A 22,272-nucleotide genomic window follows, 5' to 3' on the forward strand; every position below is an offset into this window, starting at 1 on the left:
AGGTCTTGGTTGACTTCGTCCTGCTTCAGGGCAGGGCGCTAAACTTGGGGACTACTCTAGTCAGACCAACATTTCAATCAATCTTGTCAAGAAACAGGCAAAAAAAAAACGCCAACCCAAACCAGGGAGAAACACGTTCCTTGGTTTGTAAACACAGACACAGAGAACAGCTCCTTCCGTTAGGGGGGGTGGGAATAAAGAAAATAATCCCTCGCCCCCTCCCCTTCCTATTTGGTCCTAAATGATGAAGATTTGTGCAGGCTGCGGGGGCAGGACTGATATTCAGGGAATGGGGAGCATGGGGGAGAAGGGGGCAGCTTGCTTACAATCGAGGGGCAACCCCGTGTCTCGGGGCTGGCCCAGCACAGGCAGGATTTCTGCAGCGCAGGGGGACACGAGGTGAAACAAGCAGCGACTCGGCCGATTGGGGCTTGTTATTGTAGGGTCGCATTGAAGCAGACACTGGCACCAGCGTCGCCTCCAAGAGCGAGGGGAGTGCGCGGCCTGGTAACTCCGGACGGACCCGGACCTGGACCCCCTTGCGCTGGGGGGCCAGGAGTCACCGCCCCCCGCCCCTCACCTCCGCCTCCTGCCTGCTCGCAGCTCCCGGGCCCGCGGCAGCAGCTGTGCCAGCCGGCTCCGAATGTTGAAACACCAGCAACATTAGCCCTCGCTTCCCATTGGCTGGAGGGCCCCAGGGGCGGGCGCAGGAAAGGGGAAGCTCCGCCCTTCGAGGGCCACGTGGGCCGGCAGTGGAAGTTGCAAGTCAGCTGGAGGAGAGAGGGGCCCGGCCCGGCCTGCGCACGTGGCTTTCACCGCAGCGCTCACCTGCCCTCACGCCCCACGCTCCTGCTTTTCCCTCCCTGCGTTGTTCGACCCAACCCTCACCCAGGCATCCACCCAGTTCACCCCGATTCTCACCCCTTTTTAAACTTGTTCCTAAGAAACCCCGATCAGTTCCTGGGAAATTCCCAACAACTCTTATCAGTGGTGCCCGTTACATACCAGCTGGGTTTTCCCTTTGATATTTACATACCCCCTGCCTCCTTTTTTCGCCCCTCCCATTTTTTCCTCCCCTGTTCATTTTGGTTCTGGACATACAACACTCCAGTCGTCTGAAGAAGTGGGCTATGCCCAGGAAAGCTCATGATCCCATTGACACGGTTTGTTAATCTTTAAGGTGACTATATGTTGTGTTGTAAGTTTTTCCTGTTACAGACTCACTCAGCTACCCCTCTGAAACTCGTGGGCTCTGTCTACACTGCAGGCTTCTTGCACAAGAACTGTTTTGCAGAAGAGTTCTTGTGCAAAAGGTCTTCCATACGAGCGCGTCCACACTGCCATGTGCTTTTGCAGAAGAGATGTGCTTTTGCACAAGAGCATCCATGGCAGTGTCGACACTCTCTTGCACAAGAAAGCTCTGATGGCCATTTTAGCCGTAGGGGTTTTTTGCGCAAGAAATTCATGTTGCCTGTCTACACTGCCGCCTTCTGGAAGAGCTCTTGTGCAAGAGGGCTTATTCCTCGTGGGGAGAGGAATAACTCTTCCAGAAGAAGCCCTGTTTGCTGATGCTGTACTGTAATACTTGTGCAAAAACACGCACGCAGTGTAGACACTCTGCAAGTTTTTGCGCAAGAACAGCTGTTCTTGTGCAAAAAGCCTGCATTGTAGACATAGCCTTAGAGGGGCAACCCCAACAGTCATTACTAACAAGGAGTCCTGTGGCACCTTGAAGATTTATTTGGGCATCAGCTGTTGCGGAGGAAAAGCAGGTCCAAGTGTTTTTTACCCCTGGAAGCGGATGCCCAAATACACGTGTTAGTCTTTAAGGTGCCCCAGGGTGCCTCTGTTTAAACAAGTGGAAGAGAAGGGCCTGTGTGCACCTCATAGGATGCCAGGCTAGACTGAAGATCACAATGGCCCTCTCTGGCCTGGAAGTTAATGAATGGTTACATCTGGCCAGGCTGCCTCTCTTTATGCTTGCATTAACTAACTGGCTTATTTGCAGGTGTTGTACTCAGTCCAGCTGTGTCGGAGCGCCTGCTGCTGGAGGAGAACGCAAAAGTTCTGTTACCTGGTTTGTAAGTCTGGAGCCTTCTCTACTGCATGAGGTACAAGCCACCTGGCTCTTCGCTAAAGTTGCAGAGCCGAGTCACTATCGCTGGATGTGGTCTCCGTGCCCAGAGTCCCCAGAGACCACAAACCAGATAAGATTCAAAATCGCCCAAGCAGATTTTTTGCGTAACAACATGCAATAATAGTTGCCAGCGAACAGACTCAGCGCTGCGCCGCTACACTTTATGGAAGCCGTGGCAATGTCCTAACACCCACTGAGCACCATCCAGTGCCCCCACACAGTCAGCTGGTGAACACCATTTGAGGTGAACTTTTATACATTCCTGATGTATCAGGTTGCTACCCCCTGTTACCTGGTTACCGTCCCTTACCTTGCAGAAGGGGGCTTACTTCCTAGTCTTCATACTGTCAACTTACTATCTGTTATGCTGTCAACTTTGACCTGGTCCTGAACATAGGTCGGTATGTACTTTATTTGTGGGAGGTAAATGGTACCAAGATGTTCCTTAGGACAATCCACAGAACTACTGACCGGTCAGCCTTACCTCACTCCCCGGAAAAATCATGGAGGGGATCCTCAAGGAATCCATTTTGAAGCACTTAGAATAAGGAAAGGGATCAGGAGCAGTCAGCATGGATTCACCAAGGGCAAGTCATGCTTGACCAACCTGATTGCTTTCTATGACGAGGTAACTGGCTCTGTGGACATGGGGAATTCAGTGGATGTGATATACCTGGACTTATTCTTGCCAGCAAGTTAAGGAAGTATGGATTGGATTAATGGACTGTAAGATGGATAGAAATTGGGCTAGACTGTTGGGCTCAATGGGTAGTGATCAACAGCTCGATGTCGGACTGGCGGTCAGTTTCAAGCAGAGTACCTCAAAGACCGGTTCTACGGTCGGTTTTGTTCAACATCTTTATTAATGACTGGATGAGGGGATGGATTGCACCCTCAGCAAGTTTGCCTATGTCACTAAGCTAGGGGGAAAGGTAGATACATTGGACGGTAGGGTATATGGTGCAGAGTGTCCAAGACATATTGGAGGATTGGGCCAAAAGAAATCTGATGAGGTTCAACAAGGACAAGTGCAGAGTCCTGCACTTGAATGGAAGAATCCCAAGAATTGTTATAGGCTGGGACCGACTGGCTAAGTAGCAGTTCTGCAGAAAAGGACCTGGGGGTTACAGTGGATGAGAAGCTGGATATGAGTCAACAGTGTGCCCTTGTAGCCAAGAAGGCTAATGGCATATTAGGGTGCATTAGGAGGAACATTGCCAGCAGATCTAGGGAAGTGATTATTCCCCTTTATTGGGATGTGGTGAGGCCACGTCTGGAGTATTGTGTCCAGTTCTGGGCCCCCCACTACAGGAAGGATGTGGACGCATTGGAGAGGGTCCAGTGGAGGGCAACAAAAATTATTAGGAGGCTGGAGCACATGACTTAGGAGAGGCTGAGGGAGTTGGGCTTGTTTAGTCTGCAGAAGAATGACGGGGGATTTGATAGCAGCCTTTAACTATCTGAAGGGAGGTTCCAAAGAGGATGGAGAGAGGCTGTTCACAGTGGTGACGATGGCAGAACGAGGAGTGATGGTCTCAAGGTGCAGTGGGGGAGGTGTAGGTTGGATATTAGGAAAAACTCTTTCCCTAAGAGAATGGGGAAGCACTGGAATGGGCTAACTAGGGAGATGGTGGAATCTCCATCCCTAGAGGTTTTTAAGTCCTGGTTTGACACAGACCTGGTTGGGATGATTGAGTTGGGATTGGTCCTGCTTTTGGGCAGGGGGCTGCACTCGATGACTCCTGAGGTCTCTTCCAGCCCTGGGATTCTATGATTCTAAGGCAAGGGACTTCTTTTATTTGAGAGCCCCAATTCCTTCAACAGCAGTATAGCTCTAATCCATGGAGCTCCTGAAGAGCAGCTCTGCATCCCTTTCTATGGCAGCCCAACTGTCCTTGGAACTGGTCAGACCAGTGTGACATCCCCCTGTGTAGGCATAATGAGCTAACGTGTCCTTCACTCCCATGCACCAACTTTGCCACTTATCAACTATGTTTTTAATTTGTTCCAAGGGAAAGCTGAATGAAGCCAAAATTAATGAGTGTTTTAACTTGTAACAAAATACAGGACTGTGTAGCACTTTAAAGACTAACAAGATGATTTATTAGATGATGAGCTTTCGTGGGCCAGACCCACTTCCTCAGATCCACTATTTGATCTGAGGAAGTGGGTCTGGCCCACGAAAGCTCATCATCTAATAAACCATCTTGTTAGTCTTTAAAGTGCTACATAGTCCTGTATTTCGTTTCAGCTACACCAGACTAACACGGCTACATTTCTATCACTGTTCTAACTTGTGTTTCTGTTCCCAGGAAATGTTGAAACGGTAGATTCCTAGGGACTGTCAAGTAGAAAGATTGACCCAAATTAGTTACTTGTTTACTTTCTTTGGCTCCACTGGAATCTTACAACAGGGATTAACTAGCTCCATTCATATCTATAATTAACACAAACACAAAATCTATGTTTAGTGACAGGTAAGGTTTCCTGAGCACATGTCTAACAATCCAGACATTTAAAATCAGAAGTTAGTGGAAGGAGGCTGAAAAAGGTGAGGCTTTCGAGAGAAAAATTGCCCGAGAAAGGGTTATTTTGAACTCCAATTTACTCTGTATCAACCCATTTTTCCATTAAACCAACCTAAAGTACTATAAATAGGACTCAAAGTTTATGTCCTATGTTTTAGTTTTTGTCATAAACACCACAAGAAAAAAATATAAAGCAAATGGGAAAAAAGGGAGGATGCGAGTTATGAAAAAGCAAACAGTTGATAGGAGAAGCTAAAATTGGGGGAAAAAAAATCTATAACCAGTAACATAAAGGATAATTAGGAAATGTTTAAATATATTGGGAACAAAAGAAATCAGAGGAATGGTAAAGATCCATTACTGTATAAGGCTGGTCAAATTGCCAATCATGATGAAAAAAAGAAACTTCAGCAACCTGCTTGGAATTTAATGCGTTGAACTACACACAAGCCATAAAGATTGGATGTCTTTCTAAAACATATGTGGTAGCTCAACCGAGGGATGTTAAATTGCGCTTAATCAGCTAATCCAGTAGTTGGTGGAATTTCCATCGACTACTCAATTAGTCAATAAGGGTATGTCTACATTAGCTCGTTAATTTGAGCTAGGTAGGCAAAGCAGGCAACCGGAGTTGTAAATGAAGCCCGGGATTTAAATAGCCCAGGCTTTATTTGCATGTTCCCGTCCGGTCGCCATTTTGAAATTCCACTAGCCCGAAGTAACTGCCGCGCGGCTATAGAATGAGATGCAACAGTTAATTCGAACTAAGGACTTAGTTCGAGTTACCGTTTCATTGCCACATGTAGCCGGCAGGAAGGGACCTCGAGAGGTTGAGTCCAGTCCCCTGCCCTCATGGCAGGACCCAGTACTGTCTAGACGAGTGTTTCTTAAACTTTTTAAGACCGAGGAACACCAAACAATTTTTTTTTTTTAATGAGGATTTTTTGTTGACTCCTGAGGTCTCTTCCATTTATAGGATTCTATAAATGTGCTTGGTACCTGTGCCTGGACCTTTATGCTTGATCTGGCTTATACTATTTCTCTTTCCTGCCTGCGGTTCCACTGAGCCAAAGTCTTGCTTCCTAGATTTCAGGCCTGTTGCTGTTTTTATGTTACCGGCCTTTATTCAGGCATGCTGATTTTATGTTACCAACCCGCAACTTACTACAGAGGCAACTGAGTCCCAAAAAGGAGGAGCAGCTTGTTCAAAAACAAACAGCAAGCCAGTGGCAGCGCTAGGAATAGGACCCGTATGTCCCAACTCCCTGTCCCCTGCTGTACTAACCAGACCAAAATACATTGACCACCAGGGTCTGAAGCCCCCCAGACAGGGGCCACGGATGGGGAGGGGGAGAGGCAAAGGGGGCAGTTGTCCCGGGAGCTGATGATTTAAAAGGGTCCAGGCCTCTGGGTCACTGTATCGACTATTATGGCAGCCGCCACTGCCAGAGACCCGGGCAAATGAAATCAATCCTAGAGCTCTGTCTGGTGCAGGGTGGGTGGCGCTAAGGCCTGATTGGCCCTCGCCTTGCCCCTCCTACCTTTAGCTTTGCCCCTTTGAGGGGGTCTAGAGCCTTGCCCCTTTGAGGGGGTCTTGAGCCGACCCCCTCCCATACATTACCCAGGGCCCGACAACGTCTGTCACCAGCCCCGTTGACATGAATGTGCCCCAAATCCCTCAGACCCAGTACAGTCCCCCCCTCCTTCCCCCCCCGGATCCTTAATTCTTCTCTTGTCATCTGATTGCTTCAAGCATTGTTACAGGCTGGGGACCGACTGGCTAAGCAGCAGTTCAGCAGAAAAGGACCTGGGGATTACAGTGGATGAGAAGCCGGAGATGAGTCAACAGGGTGGCCTTGTAGCCAAGAAGGTTAATGGCATATTAGGGGGCATTAGGAGGAGCATTGCCTGAAGATCTAGAGAAGTGATTTTTCCCCTTTATTCAGCTCTGGTGAGGCCACATCTGGAGTATTGCGTCCAGTTCTGGGCCCCCAACTACAGGAAGGATGGGGACGCATTGGAGGGGGTCCAGGGGAGCTTGACCAAAATGATTCGGGGTATGGAGCACATGACCTATGAGGAGAAACTGGGGGATTTGGGTTTGTTTAGCCTGTAGAAGCAAAGAGTGAGGGGGGATTTGATAGCAGCCTTGGGCAGGGGGCTGGACTTGATGACTCCTGAGGTCTTTTCCAACTCTAGGATTCTATGATTCATCCGTGTGATGTCACTGGAGACGCAGGGAGGTACATTGTGGGCGAAAGCCCCGATCTTGCTTCTGGTTTTGTACAGGCGGCCGTGAAAGTAACTTTACAGTTTCTCACAGGTACTGTCCTATTGCAGCCCAGGTCTTTGCAGTTCTTGCTGGAGCTGCGCACCAGGGCACTTTCACCTCTGTGTTCAGGATTCAGAGTTATCTCTTTTCCCAAAGATCTTCCCTGGAGCTGTTCAGAGAGAGCTTGCTCCCTCTCGCCACAGTCTCTCTTAAGGCAACCATGTTCTTCAGAGCCTCTGGCCTGACGTGGAACGGGACGGGGGACACCACAGAAGAGGCCAAATTCGCCGGGGGAAACACTCCAAGGAAATGGATGCTAAAGAGGGTCCATTCGCCAAGACTCATGTGCAGGGCCTCTTTGATTTCAGTGTTGTCACTGTAGACCAGCGCGCGCCCGTTGACATTATGGTCCCTGAGCCTCTGTTTGTACAGCGGGACGTTTTCCTCCTTCAAGCCGATTGTGTCCACCTGGAAGAGAAGTGGGAGCACCCGTTAGTGCCGTGCATCTACTGAACAGGTCGCCAAACACGTTTTTAGGAAGGGTCCGCTATAGCTCCCAAGAGGAACCTGTCTGGGCTTGCTCAGCTTCTAGCAAACAAGACGGGCCGGCCGGCTGTGGGGCCAGGCATGGTACCCTGCACACCCCACTGCCGTGTGCTTGGATTCTGTTAGGGGCACCTCTGAGCAAGTTGGCACGGCAGGGGAAATAGCATGCTCTCTGCAGGCAAAAGCTAGCAATGCTGGGACCACTGGAGGGGTGTGTTGAAATGAAGAGGGAAGGTTTCCTGACCCTGCTTGTAGGCTGGAGGGAAGCATGCAGTCAGCCTGACGGGGGTGGAGTTGGGCCTCTCGACCTAAGGCTATATCTACACTGCGGGCCTTTGCAGGCAGAGAGTATGCTAATGAAGCACTCATTAGAAACTTCTTGGCACTCATTAGCATGCTCTCTGCAGGCAAAAGCTAGCAGTGTAGACATAGCCTCAGGGTTCTTGTGTGTTATTCTGGATAAGGGGTATTACGCTGCAGGCCTCCAGCAAGAGTATTTATGTTTTTGCCTCTCTTCTCTCTGGAGTGCATAACAGACAGCTACGGGTCTCCCAGTCTTAAAACCGACCAAAGTCACTTCAGAGCATAAAGGATGAACCCGGGGAGAGCCAGCCAATGGCTTCGGGGTTGGAGGAAAGAGCTCCAAGGAACCGAGTTGTTCCAAGAAGAAATTTTTTGTGCAAACCAAGAGTCAGGAGCAGCAGAAAGTGGGGGAACTAGCAGAGCCCGGACTGTGGCCTTGCCCCCTACATCACCCTTTCCCCCTCATCCTCACTCTGCCCATTCCCCCTCATGTGCCCCCCCTACTCCTGAGGCCTCAAACCCACACTGTGCCTTCCCCGAAAGCCCCCATCCCACACCGCCTGTTCCCCTCAACATCCTACCCCCACTAGTTCTCGCTCCTCTCCCTCCAGTTATGCACCAGTTATGTGGGACAGTTTTCTCTCAGCTCTGGGGCCTGTAGTCAGGGCTGTCCCTAGGCCCATGGGAAATATGTAGCTGCATAGGGCACCGGAAAATTTGGGCACCAAATTTTTGAGATCCCCAATGCAGCAGCCATGTGTTCTTGTATGTCTGAGGATATGCCTCTGCCGGTTCGTCTCTGGGGACGCTGTGTCCTGTCTGCTGCAGGGCTTTTCCCTTCGCCCTCCCCCACGTGCTCCTCTCAGCTGGCAGTGTAATCCACACGCCTAGTGTGTGTGGTTCACTGTCCCTTCGTGTGGCAATTGGACCTCTTACAGCCAGAGATAAGAACAAGGGAGCTCTACATCCTAAGCTGGGAGCCAGCTGCCTTCATGGCTCCAGCTGTCGAGGCCTCTAGGGGTGTGTCTAAACTACATGGCTCCATCGATGGAGCCATGTAGATGAGGCTGATCGGCAGAGGGAAATGAAGCCGCGATTTAAATAATCGCGGCTTCATTTAAATTTAAATGGCTGCCGCGCTCTGCCGACCAGCTGATGATCAGCTGTTTGTCGGCAGATCGGGGCAGTGTGGACGCTCCCGTCGACATGAAAGCCCTTTGTCGACCTCCCCCTGATGCCTCGTGGGATGAGGTTTACCGGGGAGGTCGACAAAGGGCTTTCACGTCGACGGGGAAGCGTCCAGACTGCCCCGATCTGCCGACAAACAGCTGATCATCAGCTGGTCGGCAGAGCGCGGCAGCCATTTAAATTTAAATGAAGCCACGATTATTTAAATCGCGGCTTCATTTCCCTCTGCCGATCAGCCTCATCTACATGGCTCCGTCGACGGAGCCATGTAGTTTAGACACACTCCTAGAGGGCCTAGGTTCAAATCTGCTACGGGGTTCAAATCAGCAGCAGCAGCAAGCTAGCAAGCAGAGAGGATCTGCAACTCTGCTCTAGTTCCTGAGCCCTGCTTGGGGTAGGGAGGTAGTAGGAACGACCAGACCTCCAACAGAAGCTGCATGAGGGGAAAAGGCCCAGGCAATCCTGCAGAAGGGCCCTCAATTATTCAGGGCCCCACGATTTGCAAAGATGGCTCTGCCTGTAGCCATCATCTGTGGGCAGCTGCTGTCACATGAATGACATGCTTCTTGCGATGAAGAGGCATGGACATTCTATCGACAGCTGGCCCTGCTCGAAGGAAGGAAACCCAAGGGTGACCCACCTCTCGGCAGGCGCTGAGCTTGTCGAATTTCTTTGTCCGTTTCAGTCTGTGGCTGCCACGTTGCAGCTCCATCTGTCTTTTCAGGGATGGGTCCAAATTGACCGTGAAGGGGAGGTAGAAGAGGGCCTCCTCCACCCGAAACCTGCCGCACAGGAAAGTGTGGAACAGCTCGGGATCCTGGTCCAGTTCCAGCAGCTTTTCCATCTGGCCTTTCAGCATGTCCAGCTCTTCCATGTACTTCTCGTAGACCTCCCACAGAGACATGTCGGGGCGGAGCGGGCTTCCATGGCAGCTGCCCATTCGGCTCCTCTGCTCCTCATCCTCGATGCACTGCAAGAGCCAGCTCAGACGGCACGGCCACTGGTTGGCAAGGAGCACCCATTCCACCACCTTCTTCGGACACACTTCATCCTTGGGGATGTTACTCGCCAGCAGCCTGATGGTGATGGTGACGGTGTTCACGATGCGCCGCATCTGCACCACGTTGTCTGTCATGAATTCCTTCAAGGCGTCATCCAGGAGGTAGTCGAAAGCATCTTGAATGAGGTCTTTGGCTCGGATACCTTTCCCGCAGCTGCCGGTTCCTAGCGCTGGGGTTCCAACCATGAGAGGTATCTGGCTGTCCTCTGCAACTGGATTCTGGGCATCGTGGTTGGCCGAATGGTAGCGAGAGATGTTGAGGAAGTCAGAACTGGCTTCCATCTTGCCATCCTGCCGGAAGCCGACCTCTGCCTCTAGCTGCTCCTTGCGCGCGATGATATTCCTGATCAGCCTCCGCTTGGTGTCGCAGTCCATCCGAGGGACAGAGAAGGGCAGGGTGACGATGCGGTTTAAGAACTCGTAGCCGTTGTTGGCCATACCTCTCATATACTTGGAGCTTTCCACGCAGTCGACAATGATGCTGGAGTCAACAGCCAGGATGGAGATGAAAGGGGCGTCATTGTCTGAGAGGAGGATGTTCATGGCATCAAGGACGCCCACCACCTTGTCAGGGCTGCATGTATCCAAGTGGGTGATCTCCAGCACCACCCGCAGCTTCCGCCGCTGGAAGATCTCCATGTACTGCAGGAACCCAGTGATTGTCCTGACTTCGCTTTTCACGCAGCTCATGAAGCCCAGCTGTGCGCTGAGAGCCGTCTGGTTCATCTGTCTCTCCAGCTGGCTCTTCTGGGTGACGATAATGTTTCGTACCACTGTGATAGTGAGCCGTATGGCAGCTGCTGCAGAGACGCTGACAGCCGTCACCCCAATGCCTTCCACGACAGCTATGGCGTCTCCCGAGGCATCCCCGATGGGGATCCCAAACACTAGGAGGAGACCACCCACCCCAATAGCTACCATGATCAAAAGGATCACAGCCACCCACAGCGGGAGGAAGAGGAACTTCTTGCTAACCCATTCCTGATCCCCTGGTCTTTCGATGATGCTACATTTCCTGTCTATGGTCCTGTAAATGCTCATGGGTAGGAGACCAAAGTGGCTTTCGATGCCGTCGCACAGTGTGGTAATAAGGCCTGCCCAGAGCTGGTCGCAGCCCGCGTACTCCCAGGCGCTGAAATGGATGAAGACGTGTTTCACGTTCCTTCTCCACTTCTGCTGCTCCGTCAGGACCGGCCGGTAGAAGATCATGAGTAACAGGAGCTTGAGTAGATCCCGGCCAGTGTTGTCACGCTGCATCTTCTGCGTCCGCTGAAATTCCTCCTGGTCTTTCTTCTTCGATTCGTTTTCCATGTTCTCTGAGATAAAAGAGGAAGATATGTTAGGTACCTGGCAGTGCCTTAAATCTCTCCTCCTGAAGGGTCTTCCAGCTTCACAATCCCTCCCTTCTGGGAAGCAATCAAGAATGGGTAGCTCTTGGCAAAGCCATCCTTAGGATTGATGGGATCCTACGCCGTACTATTAAACTGGTGCCCATCTGCCCAACAGCAGCCCAGATGGATGTTGAATTTTTAGCGATGTGATTTTATAATCCTCATCCACACACTAATAAACAAACACATTTTAAACTAAGGTCCTGTCGACTCTCACAGTAAATTCAGCAAACATTTAGCAGAGGTTGGCAAATGCCTGTTAAATGGGTTCATTACCATGTCGTCGATGTTCTGCCAGTAGCTCGAGCAGACTTTGTCACTTGTAAATTAACTAGATCTTCTAGAACTTCTGCTGCTGGAGGAAGCAGAGCCACAGACCATGGATAGGAAGAGGCAGGTGGGTGGAGTGGACATGAAAACCCAGTGCTGCTCCAAATTTTCAGGTCCCCTATGCGATTGCATAATCGGCAAATGAGTACGGGTGGCTCTGGCTCTTTGGAGATAGTTGTCATCCACTAATCCCCATCCCCACAAGGTTCCTTCCCCGTCTTACGTTCCCCGGGGCAGTACTCACCCTTGATTTTGTGTAAGAGCAGGTTTTTGCAATGTCCCCATGGTGCATAAAACCCAGCAGTCACTGGCGTAGGCACAGTGTACAGGGCCTTCGCTAAAGCGAGGCAGTAGATATCCTCCTTGGTCTGGAACCCTGCAACGGGGATGAGGTAAAACACGAAGATTAGCCTCACCGAGCGCATCCGCAGTGGATGCTCAACAGTGTCTCCGCTAATATTTTTCGGTTCAAGGTACTAGGTACAAGGGGAGGGAGCAAACAAATGTCCGAAACCAGACAAGTTTATTTTAGGCTATAAATATTGGGGTGCCTGGCCTTACCCCCTTTGCATGGCCGAAGGGACAACAGAGACTTACTGACTGACTTGCTCCTCGTCCTGGGGCACTCATGAGTTGGTGCACGCGTAACCGCAAATCCAGGGCACTAGATCTGTGACTACACAGCTATAAACCTGGCCAAGTGCCTCTGTCACCAGACGGTGCCTGTGGTCGGTCTTTGTGCATAACAGCGAGATCTGCAGCAGGAGCAGGCTGCGTTACCTGCACTGACCACTGATAACACCAGAGCTCCAAGAACAGAAGCACTGAGCCACGCTGCTGAGGCAACCACATCACAGCTCTTAACACTAGGAGCCCGTAAGTACTCCTGTAGACCCTGCTTTCGCTGGCATTAAGCCAAACAGCGTCCACAGAGCCCCCTGGCACTCCTGCGCCCTGCTGTGCAATGCAGAGGGAGAGATGGAGAAGAGAAAGGCCCACATGTTCCTTTGCCCTGGCCCAGGCTAGCCTATGCCACTTCCCATGGTTCTGTGGGCCAGATTTGCAGGGCGGGGAAAAGAGATGTAGAGGTCATGGTGGGTAATCAGCAGAACATGAGCTCCCATTGTGGCGTTGGGGCTTAAAAAGCTATTGTAATTCTGGGATGTATAAACAGGAAACGCTTGAGCAGGAGTAAAGAGGTTGTCTCGCTTCTGTGATGGATGGGAGGCCCACTGTTCTTTTCTGAACATCCCAGTATTCAGTGACTAAAGGGTTAAACCTAGCTAGCTAGAAAGTGTTGGCAGGGAGCCAGGAGCACCAGTGAGAAGAAAGAGTTCAGATCTGCATTAAAAGGGAATCTGTCTGCTGTTTTTCTTTGTGAGTTTAATCCTGGAGCTGTGGAAGGGGATGAGGGGGGGGGATGAATTGAACTGGGCAGGGACATCATGCCTAAAAAAAAGAATACCTGGGCCTAGAATTGGACTGGACCTTGGAAGTGTGGATACTTGAGTAGATAGAGAATGTTTATTTAGATGCGATCAGGTTATTTTTTTGTTTTGTTGTTTGGTTAAACTCCTCTGTGCTAAATCCATATCCCCTCCTCTCCCCACTATAACTTTAAACTGAATCCCAGGGATGCAATTGTCTGTGTTTTAATCTGTTCTTTTCTCAGTTGCGCTATAACTCCTAGCAGCCAAGTCAGCTTTACAAATGAATACCTTTTTGTTTTCTTAATATAATCACCTATTTTAAGGCTATGATCTGATTTTGTATCCTGGAAAGTAATAGGAGGTCTGTGTATACCTGCCTAAGACTAAGAGGACAGCTATCAGAAATTACAGTTTGTTTTCATTTTTCTTTTTTTCTTTCCAAGTGCTAAATAAAAGGGAATAATGACATCTCTGGATCTGCTGGCAATGCTCCTCCTAATGCAACCTAATATGCCATTAGCCTTCTTGGCTACAAGGGCACACTGTTGACTCATCTCCAGCTTCTCATCCACTGTAACCCCCAGGTCCTTTTCTGCAGAACTACTACTTAGCTGGTTGGTCCCAGGCCTGTAACAATGCTTGGGATTCTTCTGTCCCAAGTGCAGGACTCCGCACTTGTCCTTGTTGAACCTCATCAGATTTCTTTTGGCTCTTGTGTAAAAGAGTTTGGGGTACCCTTCTGGAATACGTTCCCAAGTGACTTCTTCCTGCGTTCAAGAAGAAAAAGTTTTTTTCCACTTGGGTAGAGGCAGCAACCCTCCTAAGCTCAGGGAATCTGTGACCTTGGGGAGTTTTGAAGCAGAAGCCCATAGAGACACGGTATTTTAAGGTCTCTTTTGGGCCCACACCTTCTGCACTCCAAGTGCCAGAGTGGGGAACCGACTTAGCCTCTTTATTCGGCACTTGAACTTCTGCTGCTGGAGTTCTGTGCCCAGCTCTGGTGACCAGAATTCCAGATGGATGTTGATAAATTGGAGAGGGGTCATGTCAAGGCTGTTTCCCACTCTGGCACTCCAAGTGCAGAAGGTGGGGGCCCACAAGAGACTTTAAAATACCCTGCCACTGGAGGCTTGTGTTGGTGTTGCTGCCACCATCCAAATGCACAAACCCCTTCGAGAACCAGACAGGCGCATTTCAGAATTCCCTCCTGTGGGGTACCTTCCTTGTCCTTGACACTCCCTCCAGAGAGAGCTTGAAAACCTGTAATTTCTCCTAGAAGTATGGCTTGCTGTCTTAGGCACGTGCATACAGAACCTTCCGCCCTCTAGGATGCAGGAATCAGATCATGGTTTTAAAAATGTGACGTCTATTAACAAAACAAATACACTTGGTGAAACATTACTTAGAATCATAGAACCATAGAGCTGGAAGAGACCTCAGGAGTCATCAAGTCCAGCCCCTGCCCAAGGCAGGACCTATCCCAACTAAATCAACCCATCCAGGGCTTTGTCAAGCCAAGACTTAAAAACCTCTAGGGATGCAGATTCCACCACCTCCCTAGGGAACCCATCTCAGTGTTTCCCTACCCTCCTAGTGAAATAGTTTTTCCTAATATCCAACCTAGACCTTCCCCATTGTAACTTGAGACCATTTCTCCTTGTTCTGCCATCCGTCACTACTGTGAACAGCCTCTCTCCATCCTCTTTGGAACCTCCCTTCAGGAAGTTGAAGGCTGCTATCAAACCCCCCTTGCTCTTCTCTTCTGCAGACTAAACAAACCCAAATCCCTCAGTCTCTCCTCATAGGTCATGCGCTCCAGCCCCCTAATCATTTTGGTCGCCCTCCGCTGGACCCTCTCCAATGCGTCCACATCCTTTCTATAGTGGGGGCCCCAGAACTGGACACAATACGCCAGATGTGGCCTCACCAGAGCCGAATGAAGGGGAATAATCACTTCTCTGGATCTGCTGGCAATGCTCCTCCTAATGCACCCTAATATGCCATTAGGTTTCTTGGCTACAAGGTCACACTGTTGACTCATATCCAGCTTCTCATCCACTGTAACCCCCAGGTCCTTTTCTGCTGAACTGCTACTTAGCCAGTCGGTCCCCAGCCTGAACTATGCTCGGGATTCTTCCATCCCAAGTGCAGGACTCTGCACTTGTCCTTGTTGAACCTCATCAGATTTCTTTTGGCCCAATCCTCTAATCTGTCTAGGTCACTCTGGACCCTATCCCTGCCCTCCAGCATATCTACTGCCCTCCAGCGTATCTACTTGGTTGCTAGGTGTTACAAAGAAACTGAAAAAAGAAAGATTAAAACACAGAAAATCGCTTCCCTGGGATTCAGTTTGAAGAGTTCTAGGGTAAAGGGGGATAGTTACATGTGCTTAGCAAAAAGAAGTCCAACAAACTAAAAAAATAAAGAAAATAACCTAGTAGCGTCTGACTAAAAATTCCCTGTTCTACTCACATCTCTCTTGTTCCAAGATTTAGTCTTTCCCTAGCCAAGAAAGTCGTTGGATTTTGCTTGCCCAGGTTCCTGGCTTAATTCACATCTTCCAGGCATGATCACACAACAGGCACATCACTGCTTCCAATTCAAACCCCCAAATTCTGTTTCCATTTTCTTTCCTGGCCTCCTGTCAACTCGCTTCCTGCTTCTCTAGCATTCCTGGAGACTTTCTAGGACCTTTTGTCTATGGTTTCAACCTTTCCAGGCAAGACAGTTAGGGTTAAGTCCCAAGACTTTCAGGCAACCGTCTGCTTTTGACACGACCTGCCTGTTTCTCTTCAGCTAACTCTTGCTTACTTTGGTTCAGGCCTCAGGCCTTACACCAGGCCCATGCTTCAGGCCCATCCTTTCTAGTACAGGAGGTAGCCTGGTAACAAAGCCCTGACTGTGGTATCAGGAAACCTGGGTTCTATTCCTGCCTCTCCCACAGGTTGGAGAGGTTATTCCCTGTCTGTAAAATAAGACTAATGATACTAACCTTCACTTTTTAGACCTACACACAGCAACTAGGGATTTTTATTAACTACTCAAATATCGGTGAGCCTGGCTCGCTAGATGAACCATCCGGTTCCTCTTGGAATCATGTTAAATGCTTGATCCCCATGACCAAAGTCTCAGATACTGGGAGAAGTGACACGGGGGAATAAAAGCTGCTGTCTGAGGTAAAGTACCTGGCAGGAATCCCCTGGAATGGGAGCCATCGCTACCAGGAGCCCAGGAATAACAAGACTCCAAAAGTCCAGCTGCCAGGCAGTTTGTCCATCTCCTGCAGGCCAGTGGCCCAGAATTCCAGGACATCTTTGGGCCTGGGTTTAAAAAGAGGCAGCACCGTGTGCTCAGCCCCTTTTTATCCATCCCCTTTCCCTCCATTGGCACGCAACCCTCAAATGGCCAAAGGTTTCCCTTTCCCTCCCTCCTTGGTTAAACAAGCTGCTTAAACAGCTCGAGGTGATGGAGTGATAAGCACCCACTGACAGAGTCGCTCGGGTTGCAGGGCCAGCGTAAGTCCGCTTTTAAAACTGCCGGCCATAGCTGCAGCTATGGGAGGGGACTCTAGCAAGGGCCTGGAACAAGGAACAGGGCTCCACTCCTGCATGGGATTCGGGCTTCCCCCAGGCAGATGCTCTGTTGCTGCTTTCCTGTCTCTTCCTTCTCCAGGTGGAAGGGGACGGTTAGCCAGTGTTCCCTGCAAGCTGAGCTCTTGGGCGGCCAGCCAGGAGACATTCAAATGCTGCCCAGTTTGCTAGCCGGTAGCATGTGTTTCTAGTGGTGGTGCATGTGGTGTACTGGGTGTAGACATAGATCTTGTTGTTATAGTAACTGCGTTAGGTCACTGGGGGTCAGCCCAGCTGGTTTGGGATTTTTCTAGCTAGCTCCGTGCTATGCAATAAAATGGACACTTGCAACTACTCAAGCTCTCTGTATTTCCACTGATTTCTTCCCATGCTGTGAAACTCCACGTGACGTAACAGTGCACATCCGTGCATGCCTTGGTGCACATAACAAAATGTATTCCGCACAGGAGTGGGGGAAAAAGTAGAGGCATTATTGCTGCTAGCTCCTTACTGAAACTCAGTGAAAGGCAGGGGAAATGAGAGATCAAGATCCTGAGACTGACAGTCCCCAGGAACAACGGGGAGAGGCTAAAGTCCCAGTTCAGCCTGACTGGCAGAGCAGGGAGCCAGGAGGGGGCCAGGGTCGGCAGAGTGGGACTGAGCTAAGGAGAGAGCAGGGGCCCGCACTGAGCTGGGGAGCAGGGCTGGCCTCGGGGAGGGAGAAGGGGAGGCCGGGGTCAGGATCGGGGGCAGTGCGACTGGCCTCAGGGAGGAAGGGGGTCAGAGGCAGCATGACTGGCCTCGGGGAGGGAGAAGGGGGGGCCAGGGTCAGGATCTGGCCCCTCCCCCCCAGAGCTGCTTCCCATCCCCTCTTCCTTCCAGCCAGTTCCTGCCCCCCCCCCCCCCCAGCCAGTCCCTCTTCCTCCCTCCCCCCTGCCCAGGATCAAGTGTGTCCGTTTTTTGGGGGGAGGGTCTACCTCGCAACCCTACGAGTCAGACCCAGCGCAGGCACCAAGTGATGGGGACTGCCAGAACTTTGGGAACCTGAGTCTGCGGGGTGGGGGTTTGTGGCAGGTCAGGAGATGAAAGGGGAAGGCACCAAGGGACAGGGTGTAGGAGAGAGACAAATGCCCAGGGGCCAAGTGGAGACAATGAGGAAAAGGGCAGGGGGGGAGGTGTCAGTGAGGGGGGGGGACAGGATGATGCTAGGAGAGGAGAGGGGAAGGGCTTTGGGGGCTAGAGGGGAGAAGGGGAGGTGCTGGGAGAAGGCTTGAAAGAAGGGGTGGGCATGAGGAAGGCGGAGATGGAGCAAGGCACGTGTAAAGGCACAGGGGCCTGAGGGGAACGGGGGCAGAGGGTGGTGAGGGAGTGGGCAAAGTGGGTAGGGGCAGTGAGGGAAGGGGGAGGCACCAAGAGGGTGCAAGGGTAAGGGAAAGTGCAGAAGCCAGGGGAGTCCGGGGGGTGAAGCAGAAGGGCAGACACCTGCAGGGGAGGGACCAGCAGCAGAGGAGAGAGGCAGGACAGGTGTGTAGAGGGAGGTGTTAGAAGAGGGGATGAGGAGGGGTAGCTCACATGGTCAGAGTGGGGCTACTGGAGGAGTGGGCACAGGGGGGGAGAGAAAGGCTGCTGGAGGGGGCAGGTCTCGGGAAGGCCGAGGGCCGTGAGAAGGGCAGGAGTCAGGACAGCAGAGGTGGGTGAGGGGTTGGGGGGGCAGCAGGCACCAGGGGAGCTGATGGAGGAAGGGAAGGAGACAGGGCAGCAGAGGGGACAGGTAAGTGGTTCATAAGATATTTATGAATAACTTGGGTGCCACACTGACACATCCAAACAAGCCACACTCAGTACTGGTGCACAACACAAAATGTATTGTGCTCATGGGAGGAAACTCTTAGAGGGAACACTTCCCCCAGCCTCCCCACCCCCCGAGTTAATGTCACACACATTGGGTTAATGCAATTGCAGGATCGTTGCATGAGGGGGGTTTGGTGAGGGCCAAACTAATCCCTATTGGTAAGTGGATGGTGGGAAAAGTCCTTGGGGGGGGGAGGTCACATGACACCTTTTATTTCTGGTCATGTGTCCATATTGCCCTGAAAGTGTTACCTCCAGAGGCGTGGCTAATGGGAGTCAGGGGGTGTGGCTAATGGGGGTCAAAGAGTACATTTAAAAACATTCTTTGGGTGCACACCCTAATGAAATGTGCTGCGCACGCCAATGGGCAGAGAGCAGATCCAGTCCTGGGAGCAGGGCTGCAGCCACAGAGTTGTAGACGCCACCCAGAAAGCAGATCCGCATGCTGGGAGCAGGGCTGCAGCCACAGAGTTATAGACGCCGCCCAGAGAGCAGATCCGCATGCTGGGAGCAGGCCTGCAGCTGTAACCCACCCACCTGATGTGGGTCACTATCCTATGGAGTGGCACTGAGACCACTTCCAGCAAGCAATTATTACAAGGGAGCTCTTCAGCCTATGCTGAGAGGCAACTGACTTATAACTCAAGCTGTAGCAGCTCCTGCCCTAAGCTCCAAAAGTCCCAGGTTCTAATCCACCTGGTGGCAGTTGCACAGCCATGGAAGCAGAGGGGCCAGGGAACCCTCTGTACAGGACTCCCCCCCCCCCCCCCCCCATACACACACACCCTTGCTTCCTGGAATCAGCCACCTAGTTGAATAAAGCTGGAAACCCCCATGCCTATAGCTGTGCACCTTTGCTTTCAATAGCTACAGCCATTCTAAAGTGCCCAGATCTCACAACAGAAAGGAGACGTCCCAATGAGCTGCTAAGCTGTGCTGCCTGCCATGGACAAGTAGCTCCAAGAGGAGCAAGTGCTGTTGACTCTGGAGCCTAATGATGGTGGTGTCTTCCAGCCATTTTCAGATTAGTACAGCTGCCTCCCTGTGAACCAGGTGCCAGCTGGCCATAGGGTCCCATAGACCTGGCTTGTGCAGCCTAACCTGATAACCAAGCAGCCCATCCATTACTAGCCAGCCGATTACCTTGGGCATGGGAGACCATCGCACTCGTAATTCCTGGGGCCTTCACGCACTGACAGGGTTTGACTTGATCGGCCAGCTAGGGAGAAAGAAATAAACAGAAGGCAGAGGAGTCACCAAGAGATCAGAAGACCAGTACGATGCCTTACAGGCCGTTCAGCTGTGAAGAGTCACCAAGACAGGGCAGGTGATGCTAACCTGAGTTAGTCCATTAGCTGCGGCTAGGCTGGGCCACGAGAGGAGAGACAGGCAGTAAATCTGCAGCTGTCAGACCATAAGGAGGACACAGAGGTTTCGAAACCAGCTCAGAGAACAGGGCTGGGTAAGATGCAACCCACCTAACACTGTGATCTGGCCACTTTGTGTTTAGATCCTGCTGCCCATGCCGCCGAATTCTAAGTGGGGACTCAGGCAGCAGGATCCGATTTTAAATGATTCACGGCTCATGGTTACGGCAGGGGCGGGAGCCACGAGCCCTTTAAAAAGCTGTAGCAACGCTGGACAGCTGCCAGTAGTGGCAAATCTGTGAGCTCTTTTCTGTGCTTTTAATTGAAAGCCTCAGCCGCGGAGAACTCTGAGGGTGGGCTAGTCCACAACACTGCCCCTTCTGCCTCAGGCTCCGCCCCTTCTGTGGGTGGAGCCGGCTTATGACCCCATACCAAAATCCATTAAGTGGCCCCCTTCTGAAAATTATCGCCCACCCCTGTCACAGAATCATAGAAAAGTCCGAGTGGAAGGGACCATGATAGGTCATCTAGTCCAGTGTTTCGCAAACTTTTTTTATAATGTACCCCCTTTAAAAAAAATTTGTAAGTACCCCCCCAGTACCTACAGTTTTCAGACACACACAATTTTTTTGAACCGTTGCAACACATTTGTTTAAACAACTGAATCGTAGCCGGGCGGGCGATGGCATTTTTGGGTGTAAAAGGTACAAAAAGAATACAGGCAGTCCCCGACTTACGTGGATCCGACTTACGTCGGATCCCTAGATACGAACGGGGTGAGGCAACTCCCGCACATGCGCAGCAGCATTCCCGGGGCTCGCTCACCTGGGTCCTAGGATCCTCCTCCTCCTCGGGCCGGCTCCGACTGGGGTCCCGCAGAGCTGCCGGGCAGAGGAAAAGTGCCTCCCCATGCCCGCTGCCTCCCCCCACCCCCCTGCCAGCAACAGGCTGCCCCCTCCCCTGAGCAACAGGCTGCCGAACAGACAAAAGCAGCTTCTCTGCCCCTCCTCCCCTCTATACATGCCCGGCTCCAGGAGCACAGCAGCGTCCCCAGGGCTCGCTCACCTGGGTCCTAGAATCCACCTCCTCCTCCTCTTCGGCCGGCTCCAACTGGCCTCTGCCTGCAGCAGCCGGCCACAGGGACAGGGATCCCGCAGAGCTGCCGGGCAGAGGAAAAGCGCCTCCCCACGCCCGCTGCCCCCCCCCCCCGGCCTCGCATCCTGCACGCCTCGCCCCTCCCCCCCTGCCAGCACAGGCTGCCCCCTCCCCTAAGCAACAGGCTGCCGAACAGCAGACAAAAGCAGCCTCTCCGCCCCTCCTCCCCCTATACATGCTGGGCTCCCTGGGCAAACAAAGACTCCACCAAAACAAACAAAGTGCTGGCCTCATTGTGTTAGCAAAAAAAGGACCCTCCTCCTAGAACCCTGGGTGGTGTGTGGAAATAAAGCTATTAGCTCAAAGCATGGTGCAGAGCTGTTTGGTATTTGATGAGTTACTCCTTTAGTCCTGAGTTTGTCACAGGGACAGAAATAGATGTGAAATCTTCTGAACAGGAGAACAGACAGCAAAACAAACATTAGAGGGGAGTTAACCTTTCCCTATGCTATCCAAAACTAAAAAAAATGTTTGGCTAGAGTTTCCCCTACAATATGTACCAGTTCCGACTTACATACAAATTCAACTTAAGAACAAACCTACAGTCCCTATCTTGTACGTAACCCGGGGACTGCCTGTAAAGCGCTGTCAAACTGAAAACAAAAATTCAGTTTTCGCCAAATTTCAGTTGTGTTGACGTATCCCCCAAACATCTCTTGAGTACCTTTAAGGGGACTCGTACCACTGGTCGAGAAGCACTGATCTAGTCCACCCCTGCACCGAGACAGGACCAAGCATGTTTGTCTCACATCTTGGCTCCTAGGACACGGCTTGAACTAACGCACTTGGAAAGACATTATCGTATATACGCCCAAAGTGCTTCGTCTCAGTGTATTGCCATAAAATCTAACCGACCAAACTCCGACCGTTCATTTCCCTGTCACTTGGCCAGCCACAGCCTCACAAGCCTTCGGCATCGATCTCAAAGCCCTCGTCACGCTTTTACACACCTGTGCTGACACGCTTGTGAGCCAGGCACACTTGTGCGACACGTCCCAAAGCACTTCCTCCAGGGCATTACATCGCACTTGCCTGCCTTTGATGGACAGGGAAAGGGAGACCTGAAAGGCCTCTCCAAGGTCACCAGCGTGAGAGTGAGTGCAGAATTGAGGAGCAAGGGGTCTAGCACACAACGCTGTGCCTTA

The 22,272-nt window shown here is 51.4% G+C and overlaps 1 long non-coding RNA gene across 2 annotated transcripts in view; it reads right to left on the reverse strand.

The window, feature by feature from the left end:
• Window positions 1–21,183, reverse strand: part of LOC142824028 (uncharacterized) — a 33,891-nt gene extending 12,708 nt beyond the window's left edge. The window contains exons 1-2 of one of the 2 annotated variants that reach the window (XR_012899083.1): window positions 21,038–21,183; window positions 19,749–19,824 (exon numbers count right to left, since the gene is read on the reverse strand). This is a non-coding gene — a long non-coding RNA (uncharacterized LOC142824028). Of the gene's footprint in view, window positions 1–19,748; window positions 19,825–20,797; window positions 21,018–21,037 lie in introns of those variants that run through there. The other variant, XR_012899084.1, reaches the window with a different exon arrangement.
• Window positions 21,184–22,272: the final 1,089 nt, after the last annotated feature.

The sequence above is a fragment of the Pelodiscus sinensis genome, unplaced genomic scaffold, assembly GCF_049634645.1.
Source record: "Pelodiscus sinensis isolate JC-2024 unplaced genomic scaffold, ASM4963464v1 ctg37, whole genome shotgun sequence".
NCBI lineage: Eukaryota > Metazoa > Chordata > Testudines > Trionychidae > Pelodiscus > Pelodiscus sinensis.